Source organism: Pelodiscus sinensis, chromosome 3 (assembly GCF_052426305.1).
Source record: "Pelodiscus sinensis isolate ZL-2025 chromosome 3, ASM5242630v1, whole genome shotgun sequence".
Classification (NCBI taxonomy): Eukaryota; Metazoa; Chordata; order Testudines; family Trionychidae; genus Pelodiscus; species Pelodiscus sinensis.
In genome coordinates, this window is record NC_143054.1 from 106,498,534 (window position 1) to 106,517,910 (window position 19,377).

A 19,377-nucleotide genomic window follows, 5' to 3' on the forward strand; every position below is an offset into this window, starting at 1 on the left:
CTATCAGTCTTTTTTAGTGAAGCAATATGAGTTTGGAGTATGGCTGAATTCTTTTCATATGCTGCAGTAATTTATGAAATGAACTTCACATAATTATGCATATTCTTGAATATACACAATAAAGCTGTAATTCTAGCAAAGGGTTCTGATGAAATTACTGCATATTGAGTAGCATGTTCTTGTCACTAGAACTTAATGGAAGGCTTTCATCTTTTTATATACCATGTGTGGTTTCTTATTTACAGTTGTAAAGCGTTTTGATCATAATTTACATGGAAATCCTTGGAGCTATTTGCAGATGTTGAATTTTCAAATAACACTCTCCATTTCATTTCTGTTGACTTATTGCTATACCTTTTATTATTTGGCATTTATGTGTTGCTTGAATGATTGCAAAGTAAACAAGAGTACTGAAAATTGTTGATAGTTTAACAAATGCTTCAATATGTATGAATGTTTTCTACAGTTAATTTTAACAGTTTTGTGTACCATTTTTCCTTCTTTAAAAGTCAACTAAATGGAGATTTAAAGTTTTGAAGCCAATTCCCAGGTGTTTCCTTTCCACAAAGAGTAAAAACAATGAATGATCATGAAATCATGATATTTCAAAACCTGAATATTCAACTGTTGTGTCCAAGCTTTTGAATCAAATTGTGCTGTAAATAACTGAAAAGCAGCCTCATACAAGCAGCAAGATACAAATACTGCAATTTGAAGTGTTCCCACTGCAACCAGTAATTTTAAAATGTAATTTCAAACCTCCACAATGTAAAAATTGTTTTTACAGCATGCAAACTTTAATTGATTTTGATAGGGTATAAACAAGGTAAGAGTTGCAATAAAAGAAGCTTGAGTGTGAACAATCTGTCTTGTTAGTACAGCTTTTCAACTGTGTGTATTTATTTTTTTAAGATGCATTATTTTGTGTGGGTTTTTTTCATTATTTTGTTTGTCTCTACTTGTACCTTTATTTTTTACCTTAAACTGTCATTTGATGTTATTTTTCATGCTTGATGGTGTTCAGAATATTTTCAAGTTTTTAGCATTTGAAATGTCATTAATGTGATAACACTGTCTTCCAGATCAAAGATAGAGAAGTTAAATACAACCTGGCAGCTATTAATATGTTTAAAAGGCACAAGCGCAGTGGTGGGGACTGGGTATAAGCCGGGAATCAGCTGATTCCCAGCTTGCGCCCTGTGCCCCACTCCACCTCTACCTCCCCTGCTTCCCACGAAGGTAGTGCTGGGGGGAACTAGCTTTCAAGCTGGCTCCTGCTTCCACCAACTCCTGCTACTCCTCCCCCCTCTTTCTGTCTCTCTCAGATAGCGGGGGGGGGGGACGTTGAAAGCGACCAATTGAGTCAATGGTCGACTAGTCACTTTACAATCCTACTCCAAATTGCATAATGCAGTCTTAGGTTCCTTATTATTAGTTTCCATTAAATTTTTAAAGAAAATTGCTTAGATTTATACAATGATTTATAGCAAAAGGTGCCAAAAGTATTTATAAATTTAAATAGTGTGTAAATGTATAAGGACTACTTAAACTGTCTCTGTAGTAGAACAGCTTTTGAGGTAAACCATGAATTTATAAGAGTTCACAGTAATCCTGCATAGCAGTGATTCCACAATGTAAAAAACTTATTTCTAACTGAAACTTCAGGAGAAAATTAGGTAAGCAGAATGTAATTACCCAACCTAGTTCACAGTCATCTAAAATAATTTCCAGAATGATTTGTAAAAGATTGTTCACAGCAGTCATGCATCTCAAGTATGTAATCATGCATACTTGACTTTTACATTATTGTATATCTCAATTATATGTTCCTATTCAAAGTGCGTAATTAGCAAACAATTATATTGCACTGTGTCATTTCAATATTAGGACTTGCTGTTAATAGTAAACTTTTGATTTACATTCACTGAAATTTGTAAAGTAATGCAATAAAACCCTGGAATAGTCTTACTTTTGACAGTGCTTTTTCTAACCTCAACATTGTTGTAACACATTTTACATTGACTCCCTTTTACTCATATTGGAGCTATATTAGTGTCATCCTTTCTAGATAGTTAAATACTTTAAAACTATTTTATTTTTCTCCTTTGTTTGAGTCAGTTATGGAATAGAAATATATTTGATGGAATCTCTGGATAATGTTGTCAATTGTACAGTTATTTTGGTTTACCCTCAATAAAATATAGCCATTACCCTCAAATTTACCTCAGAAATGAAATCCGCAGAAAATATGGTACCAACATGCAACATTCATTATGAAATGATAGGTGTTATAGCTAGAGCTGAAGTTGTCTTGATTGTTCAATTACTTTTCATTTTCTTTGTAGTGGTGTGAAAACTAAAGCTATGTCTACACTAGTAAGTTTGTCCACTAAGGATATGAAAAAAAATACATAAGTTTCACCGACACATGTGGTGCAGCTGTGCTGCTGTAAGGTCTGTAGTGTAGACATAGTCTAACAATTACATATCTATATGCATAACAGGAGTTGTTCAGTTCATACACAAGCTCAGAATCTTTCTGCTGTGTATAGACCTGTAGGTGTAATGGTAAGTAAGTGACTTCTGCCACTTTTGCTGCCTTCTGCACAAACTCTCAGTTGCGAAAGCAGCTGCCACATTTCTTTTGCACTGGCTTCAATTTCTGGATGACATTAACTGGATGTGTGTAAAGTACATTTCATGAATTTAATCTTGAGATAGCAAAAGTATGGATGACAGTACTAGGGTCCCTCTCTGAAAAGAGTGGTCATGTCCTTGCCTTCTGCTTGTATGGGGCTGCAGAGTTAATACGGTGGCTTGTGCTACCTAATCTTCTAATAGCACCTAAGTGTTAGAAAAAAATAGATTATAACAGATAACCTAGAGACAGATCGGTTAAGAGGGCACCTTTATTGCAGATACTTGTTCTGTCTCAGACCTTCTCCCCTTCCCCCCCCCCCGCCACGAACCTTGGGATCTGAGTGAGCAACAAAGTAGCCATATGTATACCTTTTTATCTTAAAATGTAAATACACTTACCAATTACATCATCCTTTAAGCCCTAATTTAGTACTGTGAACACCCATATAATGCATAATCATAACCATGTAATGACTATAATTATACTCGCCCCTATTTACTGTTTACAGCTTTTTAGTTGATGTAAACCGTTCTCACATCACAACTCCTTAAATCAGCAGTTTACGGGGAGGGAAGGATATGTGATCCTGAATATGTTTGAGTGAATTGGAATGGATAAGCGCTAGAGAAATACTATTTATTTAACACACAGAGCATTCATTAAAAGTTATATCTTTGGTACAAGCTACATTATCTGTCCCAAGAATGCAGGAAAGGAGGAAAACATGTCTATAAATAAATAGGGACAGTGCCTGCCCATACTGTATTCCAGTTACCATGTTAGTGAGTACCCAAACCCCTTATTTTAGGGGTGTGCTACCCTTGGGTCTGTCCTCCTGGGGGGGATCACAGCGCCAGGCCAGCTGCCATTTCCTGTCTCAGCGCCTGATGTATGTGTGACAGGGTCAGGAGGAGTGACAGGGGAGTAGACCAGCACTGTAAATTAAAAGTGCCTTTTTTTTTTTTTTTGCGCAACCAAAATTTTCCTGGCTTTGGGGGTTGCGAATTAAAACAGGTTGAGCACCGCTGCCTTATTTGATCCTACATGCCCTAACACTAAGAGTCCAATGTAAGCTAGAGTTTTCATTGTTAATACAAATCTATTAATAAAATTATTATAACGTTTTAAATCTTAAGTTATTAAACTTCATTAAAATATATTCATCATTACTATACCTGTGGTGCTTGGAAAAAGTACCTCAGATACATATATTTGTTTGTTTTATTTTTTGAAATATTCAAGATAGACAGAAGAATTGCAGGAAGCTTCTACTTTATCACCCTGAGGCAAGTAACTGTCAGAAAGAAAATCCACCCTTAGCCATAAATGGTGTTTATTATTCCTAAGAGTGTCATGAAAATTCAGGAAAGCTGAAAATAGACCCCCATTGGATCAGTCTCTGCACCTCAATCTGTTTAGACTTACCCTACGTCTCTAGATTTGAGTCTATAGCAAGTGTTGTCCGCTTATTCTGGCTATAATGAAGTAAGAAAAGTCATCAATCTTGCCTTCCTTCAAGAAGGTGTTGACAATCTATTGTGATTGTTTTCAAAGGGATATCTTATATCCAGTGTTAAAATAACTGCTGATTTTGGTGATGGTAAAATAAGAAAGTGTCCCATTTCCTAGAAATGATCAACTGTGTTAAGTTTTGCAGTTTTATTGAACAAAATTCAAACGTGTGCAAATTTGCTTTGAAAAGACCATGTGTGTGTTGGCATGCACCCACGTGCATGTGTATAAAATATTGTAATATGTATGAAAAACATACTCTTTCCAGAAATTTAATGGAAAGTCCATAATCTGTTTTCCCAAGGGAAAATGTTTCCATGAAGCAGAACTAATTTGTCTTTGCCTTGTTCAGTCATATAAAATGGTTAATTAAACAATAGGAATTTAATTTACATGATAACTACACCATCTCCAGATACATATAAAACTGATTTATGGGAAGAACTAGATCAGGTGAGCTTGCCTCTATTTTTAAAAAGCTATTTATTTTTATTGTAAGTAATCAGACAATCAATGAAGGCTTAATTATTATCTTCAGTACATTAATAGATGTATTTATTGAGTATTTTTTTAAACTTGTTTTTGTGGGCCTTTAATTAAAGGAATATTGTCAACTCAATATTTTAAAATGATCTCTAAAGGTCTATACCTCCTCTTAAGATAGGCCTGTAACTAGCTGCCAATTGTTATGGTTTTATAATCATAATTTATCTTCAAATATTTTTCACCTGTAGCTGAGTAAGAAGGCCAAACATGCGAAACATTGAAACTTGGCTAAACATTATACTGTCAAACACCAAAACAATCAAATTGAGAAATAGTAAAAAATTTTCATCTTTTACAATATCGTTAACTTAGACATTCATTTTTTTAAATGTGATTTTTAAGTTTGTGTTGTCAGTTCAAATGTTGTCAGATAGCTGCAGCGGCACAGGAGTCAGCAAACAGCTGTAAACAGGGGAGATTGAGTGGGAGTTTGTAAGGGGAGTTTGGATTGTGGGACTTGTTTGAGGTTTGTTTTTGTCATGGAGGGGGTGTTTTGGTTTGTTTTTGTGTTCGCCGGACTAACAGGATTTAGGTGAGAAGGCTGATAAAACAAAGAGGCAGTAGTGGCCATGACTCAAGCAGTAGAGGGCACAAGGAGGATGATTGCACGTGGCAGCTGCAGGATGTGCATGATTCTGAAGGGGGTACCTGAAAGGAGTTTTGTTTGCATGAAGTGCCGCCTGATAGATCTGATGGAAGAAAAGATCCGAGAATTGGAGATGCAGTTGGAAAAACTCTGGTCGAGCTTAGAAAGGGGTTCGAACAGATGATGGAGCAAAGACATGAGGTGGCTGAAGGGGAAAGCTTAGATATACAGATGGAAGCAGGATCAAGAGCCTCGGAGGGGGGACTGCTGGGTGAAGAAAATGGACAGTGGAAGCATGTGACTAAGAAAACCAGGCAGAGGAAAAGATGGGTCAGTGAAGGAGAAATAGAGCTCAAGAACCGGTATGCAGAGTTGGAGAATGAAGAAGGGATACAGCAGGTGGACAATGAAGGTGGAAGGGTAAGGAAGAAGAGTGGTTAGTCCTATAGATAAAGGGGAGGGGTCGATGGAGACAAAACCAATAATGAGCACTAGGATACAGGATGGGTTGAAGAGGATTACAAGGGAAAACAGGAATGGAAAGGACTTGCAGCCAGAGGAAGCAAGAGTTAGACCAGAGAATCGCACTGTTACCAGGAAAAGGCAGTTCTACGTGACTGGGGACTCCTTATTGAGAAGAATAGATAGGCCTGTAACCAGAGCTGATCCAGACAATAGAAGGGTGTGCTGCCTGCCAGGTGCTAAGATACAGGATGTGGAACTGAGGTTGAAGAGGATCCTAAAGGGAGCGGGAAAGTATCCATTGTTCATCCTTCATGTAGGAACAAATGATACGGCTAGATTCTCACTGGAACAAATCAAGGGAGACTATGCCAGGCTGGGAAAGACGCTTAAGGAAATCGAGGCTCAGGTGATCTTTAGTGGGATTCTGCCTGTTCCTAGAGATGGGCAACTAAGGTGTGATAGGATTATGATAGCCATCAATAGATGGCTCAGGCAGTGCTGCTATAGGAGGGCTTTGGGATGTATGGCCACTGGGAAGCATTCACGGACAGAAGACTGTTCTCTTGGGATGAACTTCACCTAAGTAGGGAGGGAAATAGACTTCTAGGATGGAGACTGGCCCAACTGATTAAGAGAGCTTTAAACTAGGAATTTGGGGGAGATGGTTGGGAGATCTCCAGATAATCTCTACACCGGATTTTAGCATTGAGAGGGAGGAAAACGAAGTAAGAAAGGTTATAGCTGGGGGTAGGAGAATGGACATAAGGAGGAAGGGTAGAGTAGATACCAGTCTAATAGGCCATATTGGAAATACAATGTCCGTGCCAAATTGGGTAAAGAATGTGAGTGAGGCCAAACAGCAAAAATTAAGATGTTTGTACAGCAATGCGAGGAGCTAAGTAACAAAAAGGAGGAACTAGAGCTATTGGTCCAGGAAGTGAAACCAGACATTATAGGTATAATAGAAACATGGTGGAATACTAGGCATGACTGGAGTACAGGTATTGAAGGGTATGTGCTGTTTAGGAAAGACAGAAATAAAGGTAAAAGTGGTGGAGTAGCATTGTATATAAATGATTAGGTAGATTGTAAAGAATTAAAAAGTGATGGAATGGAGAAGACAGAGTCTGTCTGGGCAGAAATCATATTGGGGAGGAAAGCTATCCGCTCCTCCCCTGGGATAGTGCTTGGGTGCGCTATAGACCACTGCTGTCTAATTTGGATATGGATAGAGACTTCTTTAATGGTTTTAATCAAGTTAAATACTCATGGAAACTGCGTAATCACGGGAGACTTCAACTTTCCAGATATAGACTGGAGAGCAAGTGGTAGTAATAATAATAGGGATCAGATTTTCTTAGATGTGATAGCTGATGAATTCCTTCATCAAATAGTTGCTGAACCAACAGGGGGGGATGCCATTTTAGATTAGGCTTTGGTGAGTAGTGAGGACCTCAGCAGACCAGGGAGACGTGGAGCAAAGTCCGGGGCCTGTGGTAGAGCAGGTGGGGCGCTGCCGGTTGGTCCCACAGCACCGCTCCTTGGCGCTACTGGACCAACCCAGGAGCACCCCAGCTGCTCTGCCCCAGGAGTCCTGATTCAGCCGCTGGTGATCAGTTTCAGCAGCAGCTGAATCAGGATGCCTGGGGCAGAGCAGCTTGGGTGCTGCTGGGTTGGTCCAGTAGCGCCGAGGAGTGGCCGCGCTACTGGACCAACCCAGCAGCACCCGAGCTGCTCTGCCCCAGGCGTCCCCAAGTCAGCCGCTGCTGAAACTGACCAGCGGCTGACTACAGGAAGCCCGAGGCAGAGTTGCTCTGCCCCGGGCTTCCTGGAATCAGCTGCTGATCAGCTTCAGCAGCAGCTGACTTGGGGACGCCTGGGGTTCTTAAGTTGAATCTGGATGCCAGTTCCGACTTACATACAGATTCAACTTAAGAACAAACCTACAGTCCCTATCTTGTACGTAACCCGGCGACTGCCTGTATTTTAAAGAAATAATAAGGAACAACCAAATGGATTTTTAGTCTATATAATTATTAAAAGAAGAAATAAAAAATAACTAAAATTGAAATGAGTGGTGCTACCAATATTTTTAATGAATTAGTGTACTTAATGTAGAATAGTGATAGAAATGTAGCCGTGTTAGTCTGGGGTAGTTGAAGCAAAATGCAGGACAATGTAGCACTTTAAAGACTAACAAGATGGTTTATTAGATGATGAGCTTTCGTGGGCCAGACCCACTTCCTCAGATCAAATAGTGGAAGAAAGTAGTCACAACCATATATACCAAAGGATACAATTAAAAAAAATGAACAAATATGAAAAGGACAAATCACATTGCAGAACAGGAGGAGGATGCGGGGGGGTGGGAAGGGGGAGGAAGGAAGGTAAGTGTCTGTGAATTGCTGATATTAAAGGTAGGGAGAGTGGGATGTTTGTGAGTTAATGGTATTACAGGTGATAATTGGGGAAACTGTCTTGGTAATGGGTGAGAAAGTTCAAAGTCTTGTTAAGTCCTTGTTGGCAAGTGTCGAATTTTAACATGAATGACAGTTCAGAGGATTCCCTTTCAAGTGCAGATGTAAAAGGTCTTTGTAGCAGAATGCAGGTGGCTAAGTCATTTAGAGAGTGTCCTTTCTGGTTAAAGTGGCAAGAAACTGTTTTCTCTTTGTGATCTTGTCTGATATCTGTTTTGTGGGCATTAATCCTTTGGTGAAGTGTCTGAGATGTTTGTCCAATGTACATAGCAGACGGACACTTTCGGCACATGATAGCATAGATTATATTTCTGGATGCGCAGGAATATGTGTTCTTGATCTTATAACTCACTTGGTGAGGTCCAATAATGGTATCAGCAGAATGAATATGTGGACAAAGCTGGCAACGGGGTTTGTTGCAAGGGAAGGTACCAGGGTTGGTATTAGTGTGGTATGTCCTGTGGTGGTTGGTAAGAATCATCTTGAGGTTAGGTGGTTGTCTATAGGAGACTATGGGTCTGTCTCCCAGAGCCTCTTTGAGTATGGTATCCTGTTCCAATATAGGCTGTAGTTTATTGATAATGTGTTGGACAGGTTTAAGTTGGGGGTTGTAGGTGATGACAAGTGGTGTTCTATTGTTGGTTTTCTTGGGTCTGTCTTGAAGTAGATGGTTTCTAGGTATTCGTCTGGCTCTTTCAATTTGCTTTTTTATTTCTCTGGGTGGGTAGTTGAGATTTATAAATGCTTGGTAGAGATCCTGAAGCTTCTGGTCTCTGTCAGTGGGGTTAGAGCAGATGCGGTTGTATCGAAGGGCTTGGCTATAGACGATGGATCGTGTGGTGTGTTCTGGATGGGAGCTGGATGCATGTAGGTAACTGTATGAGTCGGTAGGTTTTCTGTAGAGAGTGGTGTCTAATTTTCCATTGTTGATTTGTACGGTGGTGTCCAGGAAGTGGATCTCTCGTGTAGAATGGTCCAGGCTGAGGTTGATGGTGGGGTGTAGGTTGTTGAAATCTCTGTGGAATATCTCCAGTGTTTCTTGGCCATGTGTCCAGATCATAAAGATGTCATCGATGTACCGTAGGTAGAGGAGGGGTGAAAGGGGACGGGAGTTGAGGAAACATTGTTCTAGGTCAGCCATAAAGATGTTAGCATACTGTGGGGCCATGCGTGTACCCATGGCTGTGCCGCTGATCTGAAGGTATAAGTTGTTCTCAAACTGGAAATAATTGTGGGTGAGAACAAAGTTACATAGGTCTGCTATCAGGTTGGCAGTAGTGTCCTCTGGGATAGTGTTTCTAATTGCTTGTAATCCGTCTTCATGTGGGATGTTGGTATATAGAGCTTCTACATCCATGGTGGCAAGGATGGTATTATTGGGGAGGTTATCGATGTTTTGTAGTTTCCTTAGGAAGTCAGTAGTGTCTCGGAGATAGCTGGGGGTATTGGTTACGAAGGGTTTGAGAAGAGTGTCTACATAGCTGGATAGACCAGTAGTGAGCGTGCCAATACCAGAGATGATGGGACGTCCGGGGTGCCCAGGTTTATGGATCTTGGGAAGTAAATAGAACAATCCTGGTCGGGGGTCAGAAGGTGATTCTGTGAGGATTTGTTCCCGAGTAGCTGTGGGGAGGCTTTTAAGGAGACAGTGTAGTTTCTTTTGGTAGTCCAAGGTGGGGTCAGAGGGGAGAGGTTTGTAAAATGTGGTGTTCGAGAGTTGTCTGGTTGCCTCCTGGTTATAGTCGGCCTTATGTACTTAATGTGTCAGTGTCATGAATTCTGAATGGTTGGACAATATTCTGTGTTTACATACAGGTGGAAAGCTTTCCATGAAGTTTAGAAAGAGTCTACGTATTTAAAGGAAATTATGCACATTGTATTTGAAAATTGTAAATATCTGTGGTTTAATTCTCAAAATCACTCTAAAATATTTGTGTTATTTTTATTTTCTATTTGCAACAAACTTTTTGCTTCCAGCACTGGCCTGTTCATCAGTAAACCTGAATTATTCTTATAGAATCTCGATGTGGTGTGTATAATTTTACCTCAAGTAATAGAGTTTGCACATCCAGTCACTATGTAGTCAATTCAGCAATTTTCATTTATTTCTCAGTGAAGTCCTTTTGACCTTCTGTCACCTGCATTAAGTACTCGATGTTCCATAATTGTATGAGAGCATTGCTATTTCATTTATTTTCTACAGAATGAAAGGAAAAACAAGTATATATGCTCCTTCTTAAGTTACATTGCTTTACTAGACATATTATGTGTGTATAAGCCAGCAATAACGGAGTCCTACCAAATTCATGCCCTATTATAGCCAATTTCACAGCCATGGGATCTTAACATTGGTAAATTTCACGTACTTAAATGTCACACTATAGTAATTGTGGGATCCCAACTAGGGATATAAGCAACTAATTGACTATTCGCTTCTCCTCTCCCCTCCCTCCCTTCCCCCCCCCCCCACACTTGCTGTCTCTATCAAGGGTGGGAGCAGGAGCCGGTGCAGGAGGGAGCTGGTTTAAAAGCTGGTTCACCTCAGCACTATCTCTGCGGGGGGAAGGGGAAGCAGGGGGTTAGTGGGGACTGGGCGTGAGCCAGGAATCCGCTGATTTCCTGGCTTGTGCCTAATCCTGGATGTACCTCTGCTTTTTAAAAGGCTAAAGCCAGCAGGAGGGATGCAGTGTGAGCTGGGACAGCTGATTCCTGGCTTGTGCAGGGTTTCTTCTCCTCCCCGCCCCCCCCCGCCCCCCCCCTGCACCAGCCTTTTAGACGGATTAAGCTTGATCTATCTATTTAAAAGGCAGAGCTGCAGCGAGGTTAGTTCCTGGGCCAGGAGCTAACCCCACTGCAGCTCCCCGCTAATCAACTAATTGACTAGTTGATGGAAAATCCATTGGCTAGTTGTTTAGTTGATTAAACTAAATTTAACATCCCCAGTCCCAACACAAAAGGAGGTTGTGGGTGGGGAGTCTCAAACTTGTAGGGAGATCATGGGATTGCCATTCAGGCTTCAGAGCTAGACAACTGCAGATTTTCCTGCATCCACAGGAAGTTCCACAAGGTAGAAATGAGTCTGATTTCCCCTGTGCTGCTGGGAGCACCCCAGTTAGGGACTCTTCACTGCTACTCCTGACTGGCCATGAAATTGCTAGTGCCCTAATCATTAGCATTTAAGGCATAGTACCTAGTCTCTTAGAGCCCCATATATGATACTTGGGAAGAAGGAAAACTTAAAGCACTTTCTTCCACAGTTCAACATGTGGAAGTGAGGGGGAAAAAATTTAACTGTGGTATTCAGCAGTATATCATATGGTTTGAGATTTGATTGTTGTTTGTTTTGAGGGGCTAACTAGATCCAGAGATTTAAAGGTGTTGTGACTTTGTCACTGAACAATAAACAGTTATGAAAGGCTCGGTGTATTGTAATACAGCGATTTCAGCCTGCTTAGTCCTATGGCAAATACATCACTAGATATTGTTTTAAGTATCTATTAAATATTCAGGAAAAGAAGGAAAAGCATTTGAACCGTAAAGTATGAAGCAAGTCTTTTATTTTCATAATATTACTCCCTTTTGCTGTAAAGGAAGGAAGAAATAAACCTTTTCTCACAAGTTTGACTTGCAGACTCACTGCTGGAGAAATACAGGCCCATGGCACAATCTGATCAGTCACTCTGAGTTCTGTCAAATGGGCACCCACATCTGGCTGTTTATGGCATTTTCTTGAATTGCTTCAAAGACGGCAAAAGGAAAGAGAAAGGAAAGCAGTGGCACTGGAACTGTTTTTATGGTGAGGGTACTAAGCTGCACTCTTCCCAAACCTTTTTTTTTACTCCTCACTGCCAAAGTTTGGGTCACACCTACAGTTGCCAACTCTACCACTAATGGCTTCTGGTCCAAAAGAGTTGGCAATCTAGCCACAGCTGGAGGCTGGCGGCAGGACCCAGAGTGGCAGCGCAGCCTCCAGAGCTGGTGGCCTGGACCCTCGCAGATGGTGGGCGGCAGCGCCTCCAGGGACAGCAAAAAGCAGGACTCCAAGGGGTACTGAAGCGCCAGTAGGGCCAACAAGGTCCCCAGCGGGGCTGCCTAGAGGCTGGGACACGAGGCCAGTGGGACCCTGGAAAAGCCGCCCAGACACCAGCAAGCAGGGCTAGAGGGGCCAGTCTATAGGGCACGGGAAAGCAGGATGGAAAACCTGGGGGTGCTGCAGCACCCCTCACAGTCTTACTTCCTACATGTATGTAGGAAAGAGAAGAAATAAGGTAGGAAAGGAAAAATTACACAGTAGGGAAGAGAACAGGATGGTGCAGAATCCAAAGTCTTACATCCTGAATGGAGTTTGGGATCCAGTCAGAGCTTGTAAAGGTGTAGTGTTCTCTGTGATCCTTTCTCTAACTTTTGTTTTTATCTGGACGTCTCCCAGGATTAGGACAACAAAGGCTAATGGTACAGTGCATCCCAGGAAAAGGTGTATTATTCAGCCTTCTTGGTGAAGCTTGCAGTTAATTAGCTTTTTCTCCCCCAAAGTGCTTTTTAACGACCCTAACAAGTGTAACACCTCACTTGCTCATTATTTTGTCCACCAATTAAACCTAACTTTAAATACTCCATTCTTCTTTGAGCGATGTCCCTGGCGTTGCTCCTCAGTAGGTGTAGGTGCATCACAGTGCCTCAGAGTGCATTTTTGATAGTGCAGTGGGGCTATGTATGCACACAGGCCCTCCCAACACCATCGCACAGGCATGGCTACCCTCCCTTCAGTTCCTTTATACCATCCCCAGCTTCAGATGGACTTCTGCAGTGCTCCTTGATCCTCATTAGTTCTAAGACAGATAGATTAGTTTACTCCAAGATTTTTCTCCCTAGTGGTTATTGGGGGTGGGGAGGGGGGAACGACATACCACTCGCCTCAGCTGGCTTCTCCAGCCATTCGTTAATATCACCACGAGAAATGGGCTCATCCGGCTTCAAACACTGCACAGACTCCAACCGCACTATGCCAGCCTCAGAGGTTCATGATAAATGTGTTAAGTGCCTCGGACACTCCCACTCTCAACCAGACTCTCCACATTACACCAAACTGAAGGCGTGCACATGGAGAGACAGAGACCTCCATTTAAAAATGATTCTCTCAGAAAAGGGCAAACACCCTTCCTCAGATACAGGCTCCAGGCAGACTGCCAAGGACAAAAGGGCTAACCTGCTTAAATCCCCAAAGAAATGGGCCACCTCACTTCCTTAAAACCTGCATTTGCCAAAACGGCACTCAATGGAGAGGCAGTCGGCTAATCCTGATAAGTCATGCCTCAGTACCTATGATAAGCCAGGCACCTCAGGTGTGGCATGAGCTCACTCTAGAAGTGCCACACTGGGCACCCAATCAGAAGCTTCAGGCCACATCATGTCTGCCTCATGAAGCTCGGCACTGAGCACAGTGCTGACCAATGCTGCACTGAACACAGCGGATCCACAAGCGGTTACCACAGCACTGCAGCAGCTGACAGGGCAGTAACATGACACCGCCCCTCCTTCACTGCCCATAACTCCTCATGCTGCGTGCTCTGCTTCTGTAGTACCACAGGTGCTATCCTCTCTTACAGCAATGGCACTTCTGGTGCCTCGCGCTCCTACCATCACCTATTGAGACCACAAAGACCTTGGCAGTCTCCTCAACCTTTAATTCCCCATTTTTAAGTAATGACAAGCCATCTTATTCACCACTATTCAACTATACATCATTGCCTACCACTTTATCAGCTGACGGGAATGAGGACCCAGAGGTTTTTCTCACCACAGCTATCCCCATGCACAGAGGCATTGGAACGGTCCTTTCATTCTGATGCACCCGACTTCACCAGAGCAGCCATGACCCCTTGGACACCTTATCCATGGATGCCACCACCAATGCCCTACCCATCCCAATGGCAGTTTTGGAGCCCGTGGCCTCAAACACCACAAGAAGAAACCATATAAGACAAAGCACACTGCAAAAGCACTTTCTCCCCTAACCCAATTCCCTCAAGTGGGGAGGGGCTAAAATGAAATTGACGAACACCATTCCCTGAACTCAGGTCCAGAGGCATTACTTGACGCAAACTCGCTGTCTGGGATGGACGAGGCCATCATGCCATCACTCTCAGCAACCGTTGAAGGTTTCTCTTATTTACAGGACCTATTTAAGATACAGTAATTCCTCATTTAACACGTACCTGCTTAACATGTTTTCACAATAGCACAATTGTTTTTAGGGAATGTTTTTTGAATTACATGACCATCCCCGGAATAACACCATTTCCGCAGCCAGCCCATTGCCGGTGGCTGTGCGGGGCTTCTCCCGCCTCCCTGCAAAGCGGCGGAAGGTTCACCGCTCACCGCGCTGTTCCCCGCTGACTCCCACTCGCTGGATGCCTTGCCCCCTCTCCTCCGCCCCTGCTTACAGGCTGGGTTTCCCCAGCTGACCCGTCGCCAGCAGCTGTGCGGGGCTTCTCCCACCTCCCCGCAAAGCGGCGGAGGATTCACTGCTCACCACACTGTTCCCTGGTGACCCCCTCTCTCTGTACACAGTAACCCAGTCCCCTTTCTCACTGCTGTTAACCCATTCCCCTGTGACCCCCTCTCCCTCCCTGCTGTAACCCAGTCCCCTTTCTCCCCCAACCTTATGTGCTGGTCCCAACAGACAACACCACTTGAAACGCAACCCCCACCTTTTCCATTATTTTCAATGGGAAAATTGACCCCACATAACACGTTTTCATTCAACACAATCATTTTCTGAAACATATCTATAGCGTTAAATGAGGAATTATTGTAGTTGCAACCAGTTTGAACATTCTCATGGAGGAAGTGCAGGACATGTAACATGACCTCACAAATATCCTTCGGGTGACACCTTCTTCAAAAAATAGCTTGCTAGTTAACTCGGCCGTACTAGAACCTGCCAAAACTCTGTGGCAAACCCCTGCCTCAATCCTGCCCACCTGTGTTTAAAAAAAAAAAAACCCACACCAGACCACAAGTATTATATCCTACCTGAGGGCCTCAATTTTTGTTCACTCATCCACCACAAAACTCACTAGTAGTGGATGTGGCTCAACAGAGAAATAAGCAACAAAACCACTCCACACCATCCGACAAGGACAATAAGAGACTTGATACAATTGGTAAGAAAGCGTACGCATCAGCCACGCTACAAATGAGTAGCCATCTACACCACACTTCTCCATAAATACGATTTCTATAATTATGCAAAGCTTAATGCCTTTATTGATGATATACCAGACAATAAAAAGGCAATTCAGAGCAATTGTCACAGAGGGTCAGGCAATATCATGCACAGCTCTTCAGGCTTCCTTAGACACAGCTGACATGGCTACGAGAACAACAGCCATTGCAGTTGTCATGAGACGGGCATCATGGTTTAATTCATCTGCCTTCCCTCAAGAAATCCAACGGTCAGTGGAAGACCTGCTGTTTGAAGGAGCAAAGCTATTCTCATTGAAAACCAGTGAGGTCCTCCACTCAGTGAAAGACTCCAGGGCAACCTTATGCTCTCTTGGCATTCAGACAACTGTAATAAGAAGGCAGTACAGATATCAACCATATCAAAGGCCAAGATACCCACATATCACTATCAAAGGTAAGATCGCCCACCATACCAGCAACATCGCCATACCAGACAATAGCGTCAATGGCCCCTATACCTCCAACAACCCACCCCAACCAGATAAGCAAATTTGAGCCATCCTTCGAGAGACTGAAAACCATCCTACCTCCTCCAGAGCTCTCAAATACTAGCAAATGTTTCATTTTCCACCTGCTCCCATTTCTTGACAAATGGCACACCATCACATCCGACAAGTGGGTGATACAACTTCCTTCACCCACCTCACCCGTCCACCCTGTCCTCTTTAGGGTCCCCTCTCACAAAATCATACTGCAACAAGAGATAGATCACCTACTGCAATTAGTTCCACCAGAGTTCCAGAGGATGGGCGTTTACTCCCATTACTTCCTTACCCAGGAAAAAAACTGGCAGCTGCTGCCCAATTCTTACAGGCTGTACCCAATCTGGTATAACTGTGTTTCCAATCACTAGGACTTCTGATAAACAAGAGCAAATAAGTGCGCATACCCACTCAGTCCATACAATTCATCGGGGCCCATTTCAACTCCACTGCAACCATGGCTTCCTTACCTCCCGACAGGTTCCTCGGGATCAGCCAGTTAATTCATTTGCACCATGTAATACCACTTGTAACAGCCCACGACAGTCTGTCACTCTTGGGTCATATGGCGTCTTGCAACCCTGTTGTCCCCAACACCCACCTATTCAGGAGGTGTATTTAGGAATGGCTCAGATTCGCCTACAAACCCAACTTGCACCCGAAGACCAAAACGCTTTCAGTCCCGGACATAGTAAAGAGATCACTACTGTGGTGGACAAAACCATACAGCCTATGCAGGGGCATACCCTTTCAAGGCCCAGAACCCACAGTGGTTATCACCACAGGCACCTCTTTCATTGGTTGGGGAGTGCACATGAGAGCACTTACAACCTATGGCCTATAGACTCCAACTTACGCAGCAGGGCCCCTACAACAAGAGAGACATATATTAACAAGTGGTCTTGGTTTGCACATTGGGCGGCCTACTGCAATATATCAACAAGAATAATTAAAGGTCTAGAGAACATGACCTATGAATGAAGGGTGAAAGAATTGGGTTTGTTTAGTTTAGGGAAGAGAAGACTGAGGGGGGACATGATAGCAGTTTTCAGGTATCTAAAAGGGTATCATAAGGAGGAGGGAGAAAACTTGTTCATCTTGACCTCTGAGTATAGAAGAATGGGCTTAAACTGCAGCAAGGGAGGTTTAGGTTAAACATTAGGAAAAAGTTCCTAACTGTCAGGTAGTCAAACACTGGAATAAATTGCCCAGGGATGTTGTGGATTCTCCATGTCTAGAGATATTTTAAGAGTAGGTTAGATAACCAGGGATGGTCTAGACAGTATTTGGCCCTGCCATGAGGGCAGGGGACTGGACTCGATCTCTCGAGGTCCCTTCCAGTTCTAGTATTCTATGATTCTATCACCATAGGATACCCCTCTTCCTACACTCCTCAATTACCTACTACACATCAAGCAATCACAACTTTCCCTGAGCTCAATCAGAGTCCATCTTGCAGCAATAACAACCTTCCACGTGCCAGTTGATAATACCACGGTGTTTGCACATCCTATAACTAAGTACTTCCTAACAGGCCTATAGGCCCTATATCCTAACATTAATGCTCCTCGAGAACCATGGGATCTACACCGGGTACTGATGATGCTCACAAAATCTCCATTTGAACCCATGGCCACATGCTTCCTACTCCACCTAACTCTAAAAACGGCATTCCTAGTTGCAGTAATGTCAACACATAGAGTAGACGAGATGACCGCCCTAATGGCGGACCCACTGTTCACCATCTTTTTTAAGGACAAAGTCTCTTTATGGCTGCACCCGAAGTTTTTACCAAAGGTGCGCTTCCTTTTTCACCTATACCAAATGATACACTTACCTGTATTCTTCCCAAAGCCTCACACCAAACACTTTCAAGGCACAGATGCATACCCCTGATGTCCAAAGGGCGGTCTTCTTTTACATCCACAGAACAAAATCCTTCAGATTGTTTCCATGACTCTTCGTTTCCATGGCAGAACGCAACAAGAGAAGCCACATATCATCCCAAAGATTATCTCATTGGATTTCTGACTGCATCACCATGTACTACCCACTCAATCATCTACTGCTACCTACTTTGATACGGGCATGCTCTACTAGAGCAGTTGCCACCTCAGTCACTTACCTGAGGAAGGTTCCTATTGATGACATATGCACTGCTGCTTCATGGGCATCAGAACATACCTTTGCTAAGCACTGTGCACTTTTCTCTGGGCCTCTCCACTACACGAGTAGCAAAGGCCGTACTGCAGACAGTTTACCTGCCTGATCCGAAGTCCCTACCTCCATAACACAAATTGCTTTACAGTCATCTATTGTGGAGCACCCCCAGGGAAGTCTCTCTTTCTCTCTTGGGGTAGAAGAAGAAGAAATCACCTTGCTGTAACTGATGTTCTTCGCGATGAGCTCCACTACCTTCCTTTCCTCCCCTCTACTTTGGGGGGGAGTGAATGCTTTTCTCCTAAGCCGGGTTCCAGATAGAGAAGGAATTGAAGGGAGGGTGGCCATGGATGCGTGATGGTGCTGGGTGGGAGGGGGGGTGTTGCACGTTGTGCCGCACATGCACGGTTCCCAATGCACTGCTATCAAAAATCCGCTCTGAGGTGCTGGGTTGTACCTACACCTACTGTGGAGCACCCCCAGGAATTCTTATCTCGAAGAACATCAGTTACAGCAATGTGAATAACCTCCTTTTTTAGTTAATTGATTTTTGGTCCCATACTTGTTTACCAGACATTATTTTACCATCCTTGAATTATATTAGTAGATCTTTTTGTTTAGATTATTTTAATCTTTGTATTCCATTGGTTCCTAGCAATAATTATTGTTATACGTAATTGGAATATACTATAATTTTTTTCACTTTCCCAGAATTAAGCTTACAATTGGGATAAGTTTGAGTGCCTCAGCCTTGTAACACTTTTCCTAAAGGTGACTTTAAAAAAAATGGAAAGGGGGGCAAATTTGCTGTGTTGAATGGTTTGTGTTTGTTTCTATTTTTAGTTTTTAACAAGGTTCAAAGAAGAACAAGATACTATTGTGGAGGATAGCCTATCAGTGGCTATTAGCCAGGATGAGCATGAATGGTATCCCTAGTGTTTCCCAGAAGCTGGGAATGGGCGAAGGGGGAATGGATCACTTGATGATTACTTGTTCTGTTTAAAACGAAAGGGAAATATTTTTTTTTCTTTTATGTAGCACTTTAAAGGCTAACAAGATAGTTTATTAGGTGATGAGCTTTTGTAGGGCAGACCCACTTTCAGATCATAATCGGAAAGTGAATTGGCATGACTATATATAACAGGAATACAATGAAGAAAGGAAACTGATTATAAACTAACACATCAGCTACTAGAACAGAAGGTGAAGGCGAGGGGCAAGGAAGAGACAAGGAAGGAGGAAATAGCTTATTGTAAGTCA

At 42.8% G+C, this 19,377-nt stretch overlaps 1 protein-coding gene across 8 annotated transcripts in view; it reads left to right on the top strand.

The window, feature by feature from the left end:
• STXBP5 (syntaxin binding protein 5) overlaps nt 1-19,377 on the top strand; it is a 194,812-nt gene that overhangs the window by 105,125 nt on the left and 70,310 nt on the right. The window lies entirely within an intron of this gene.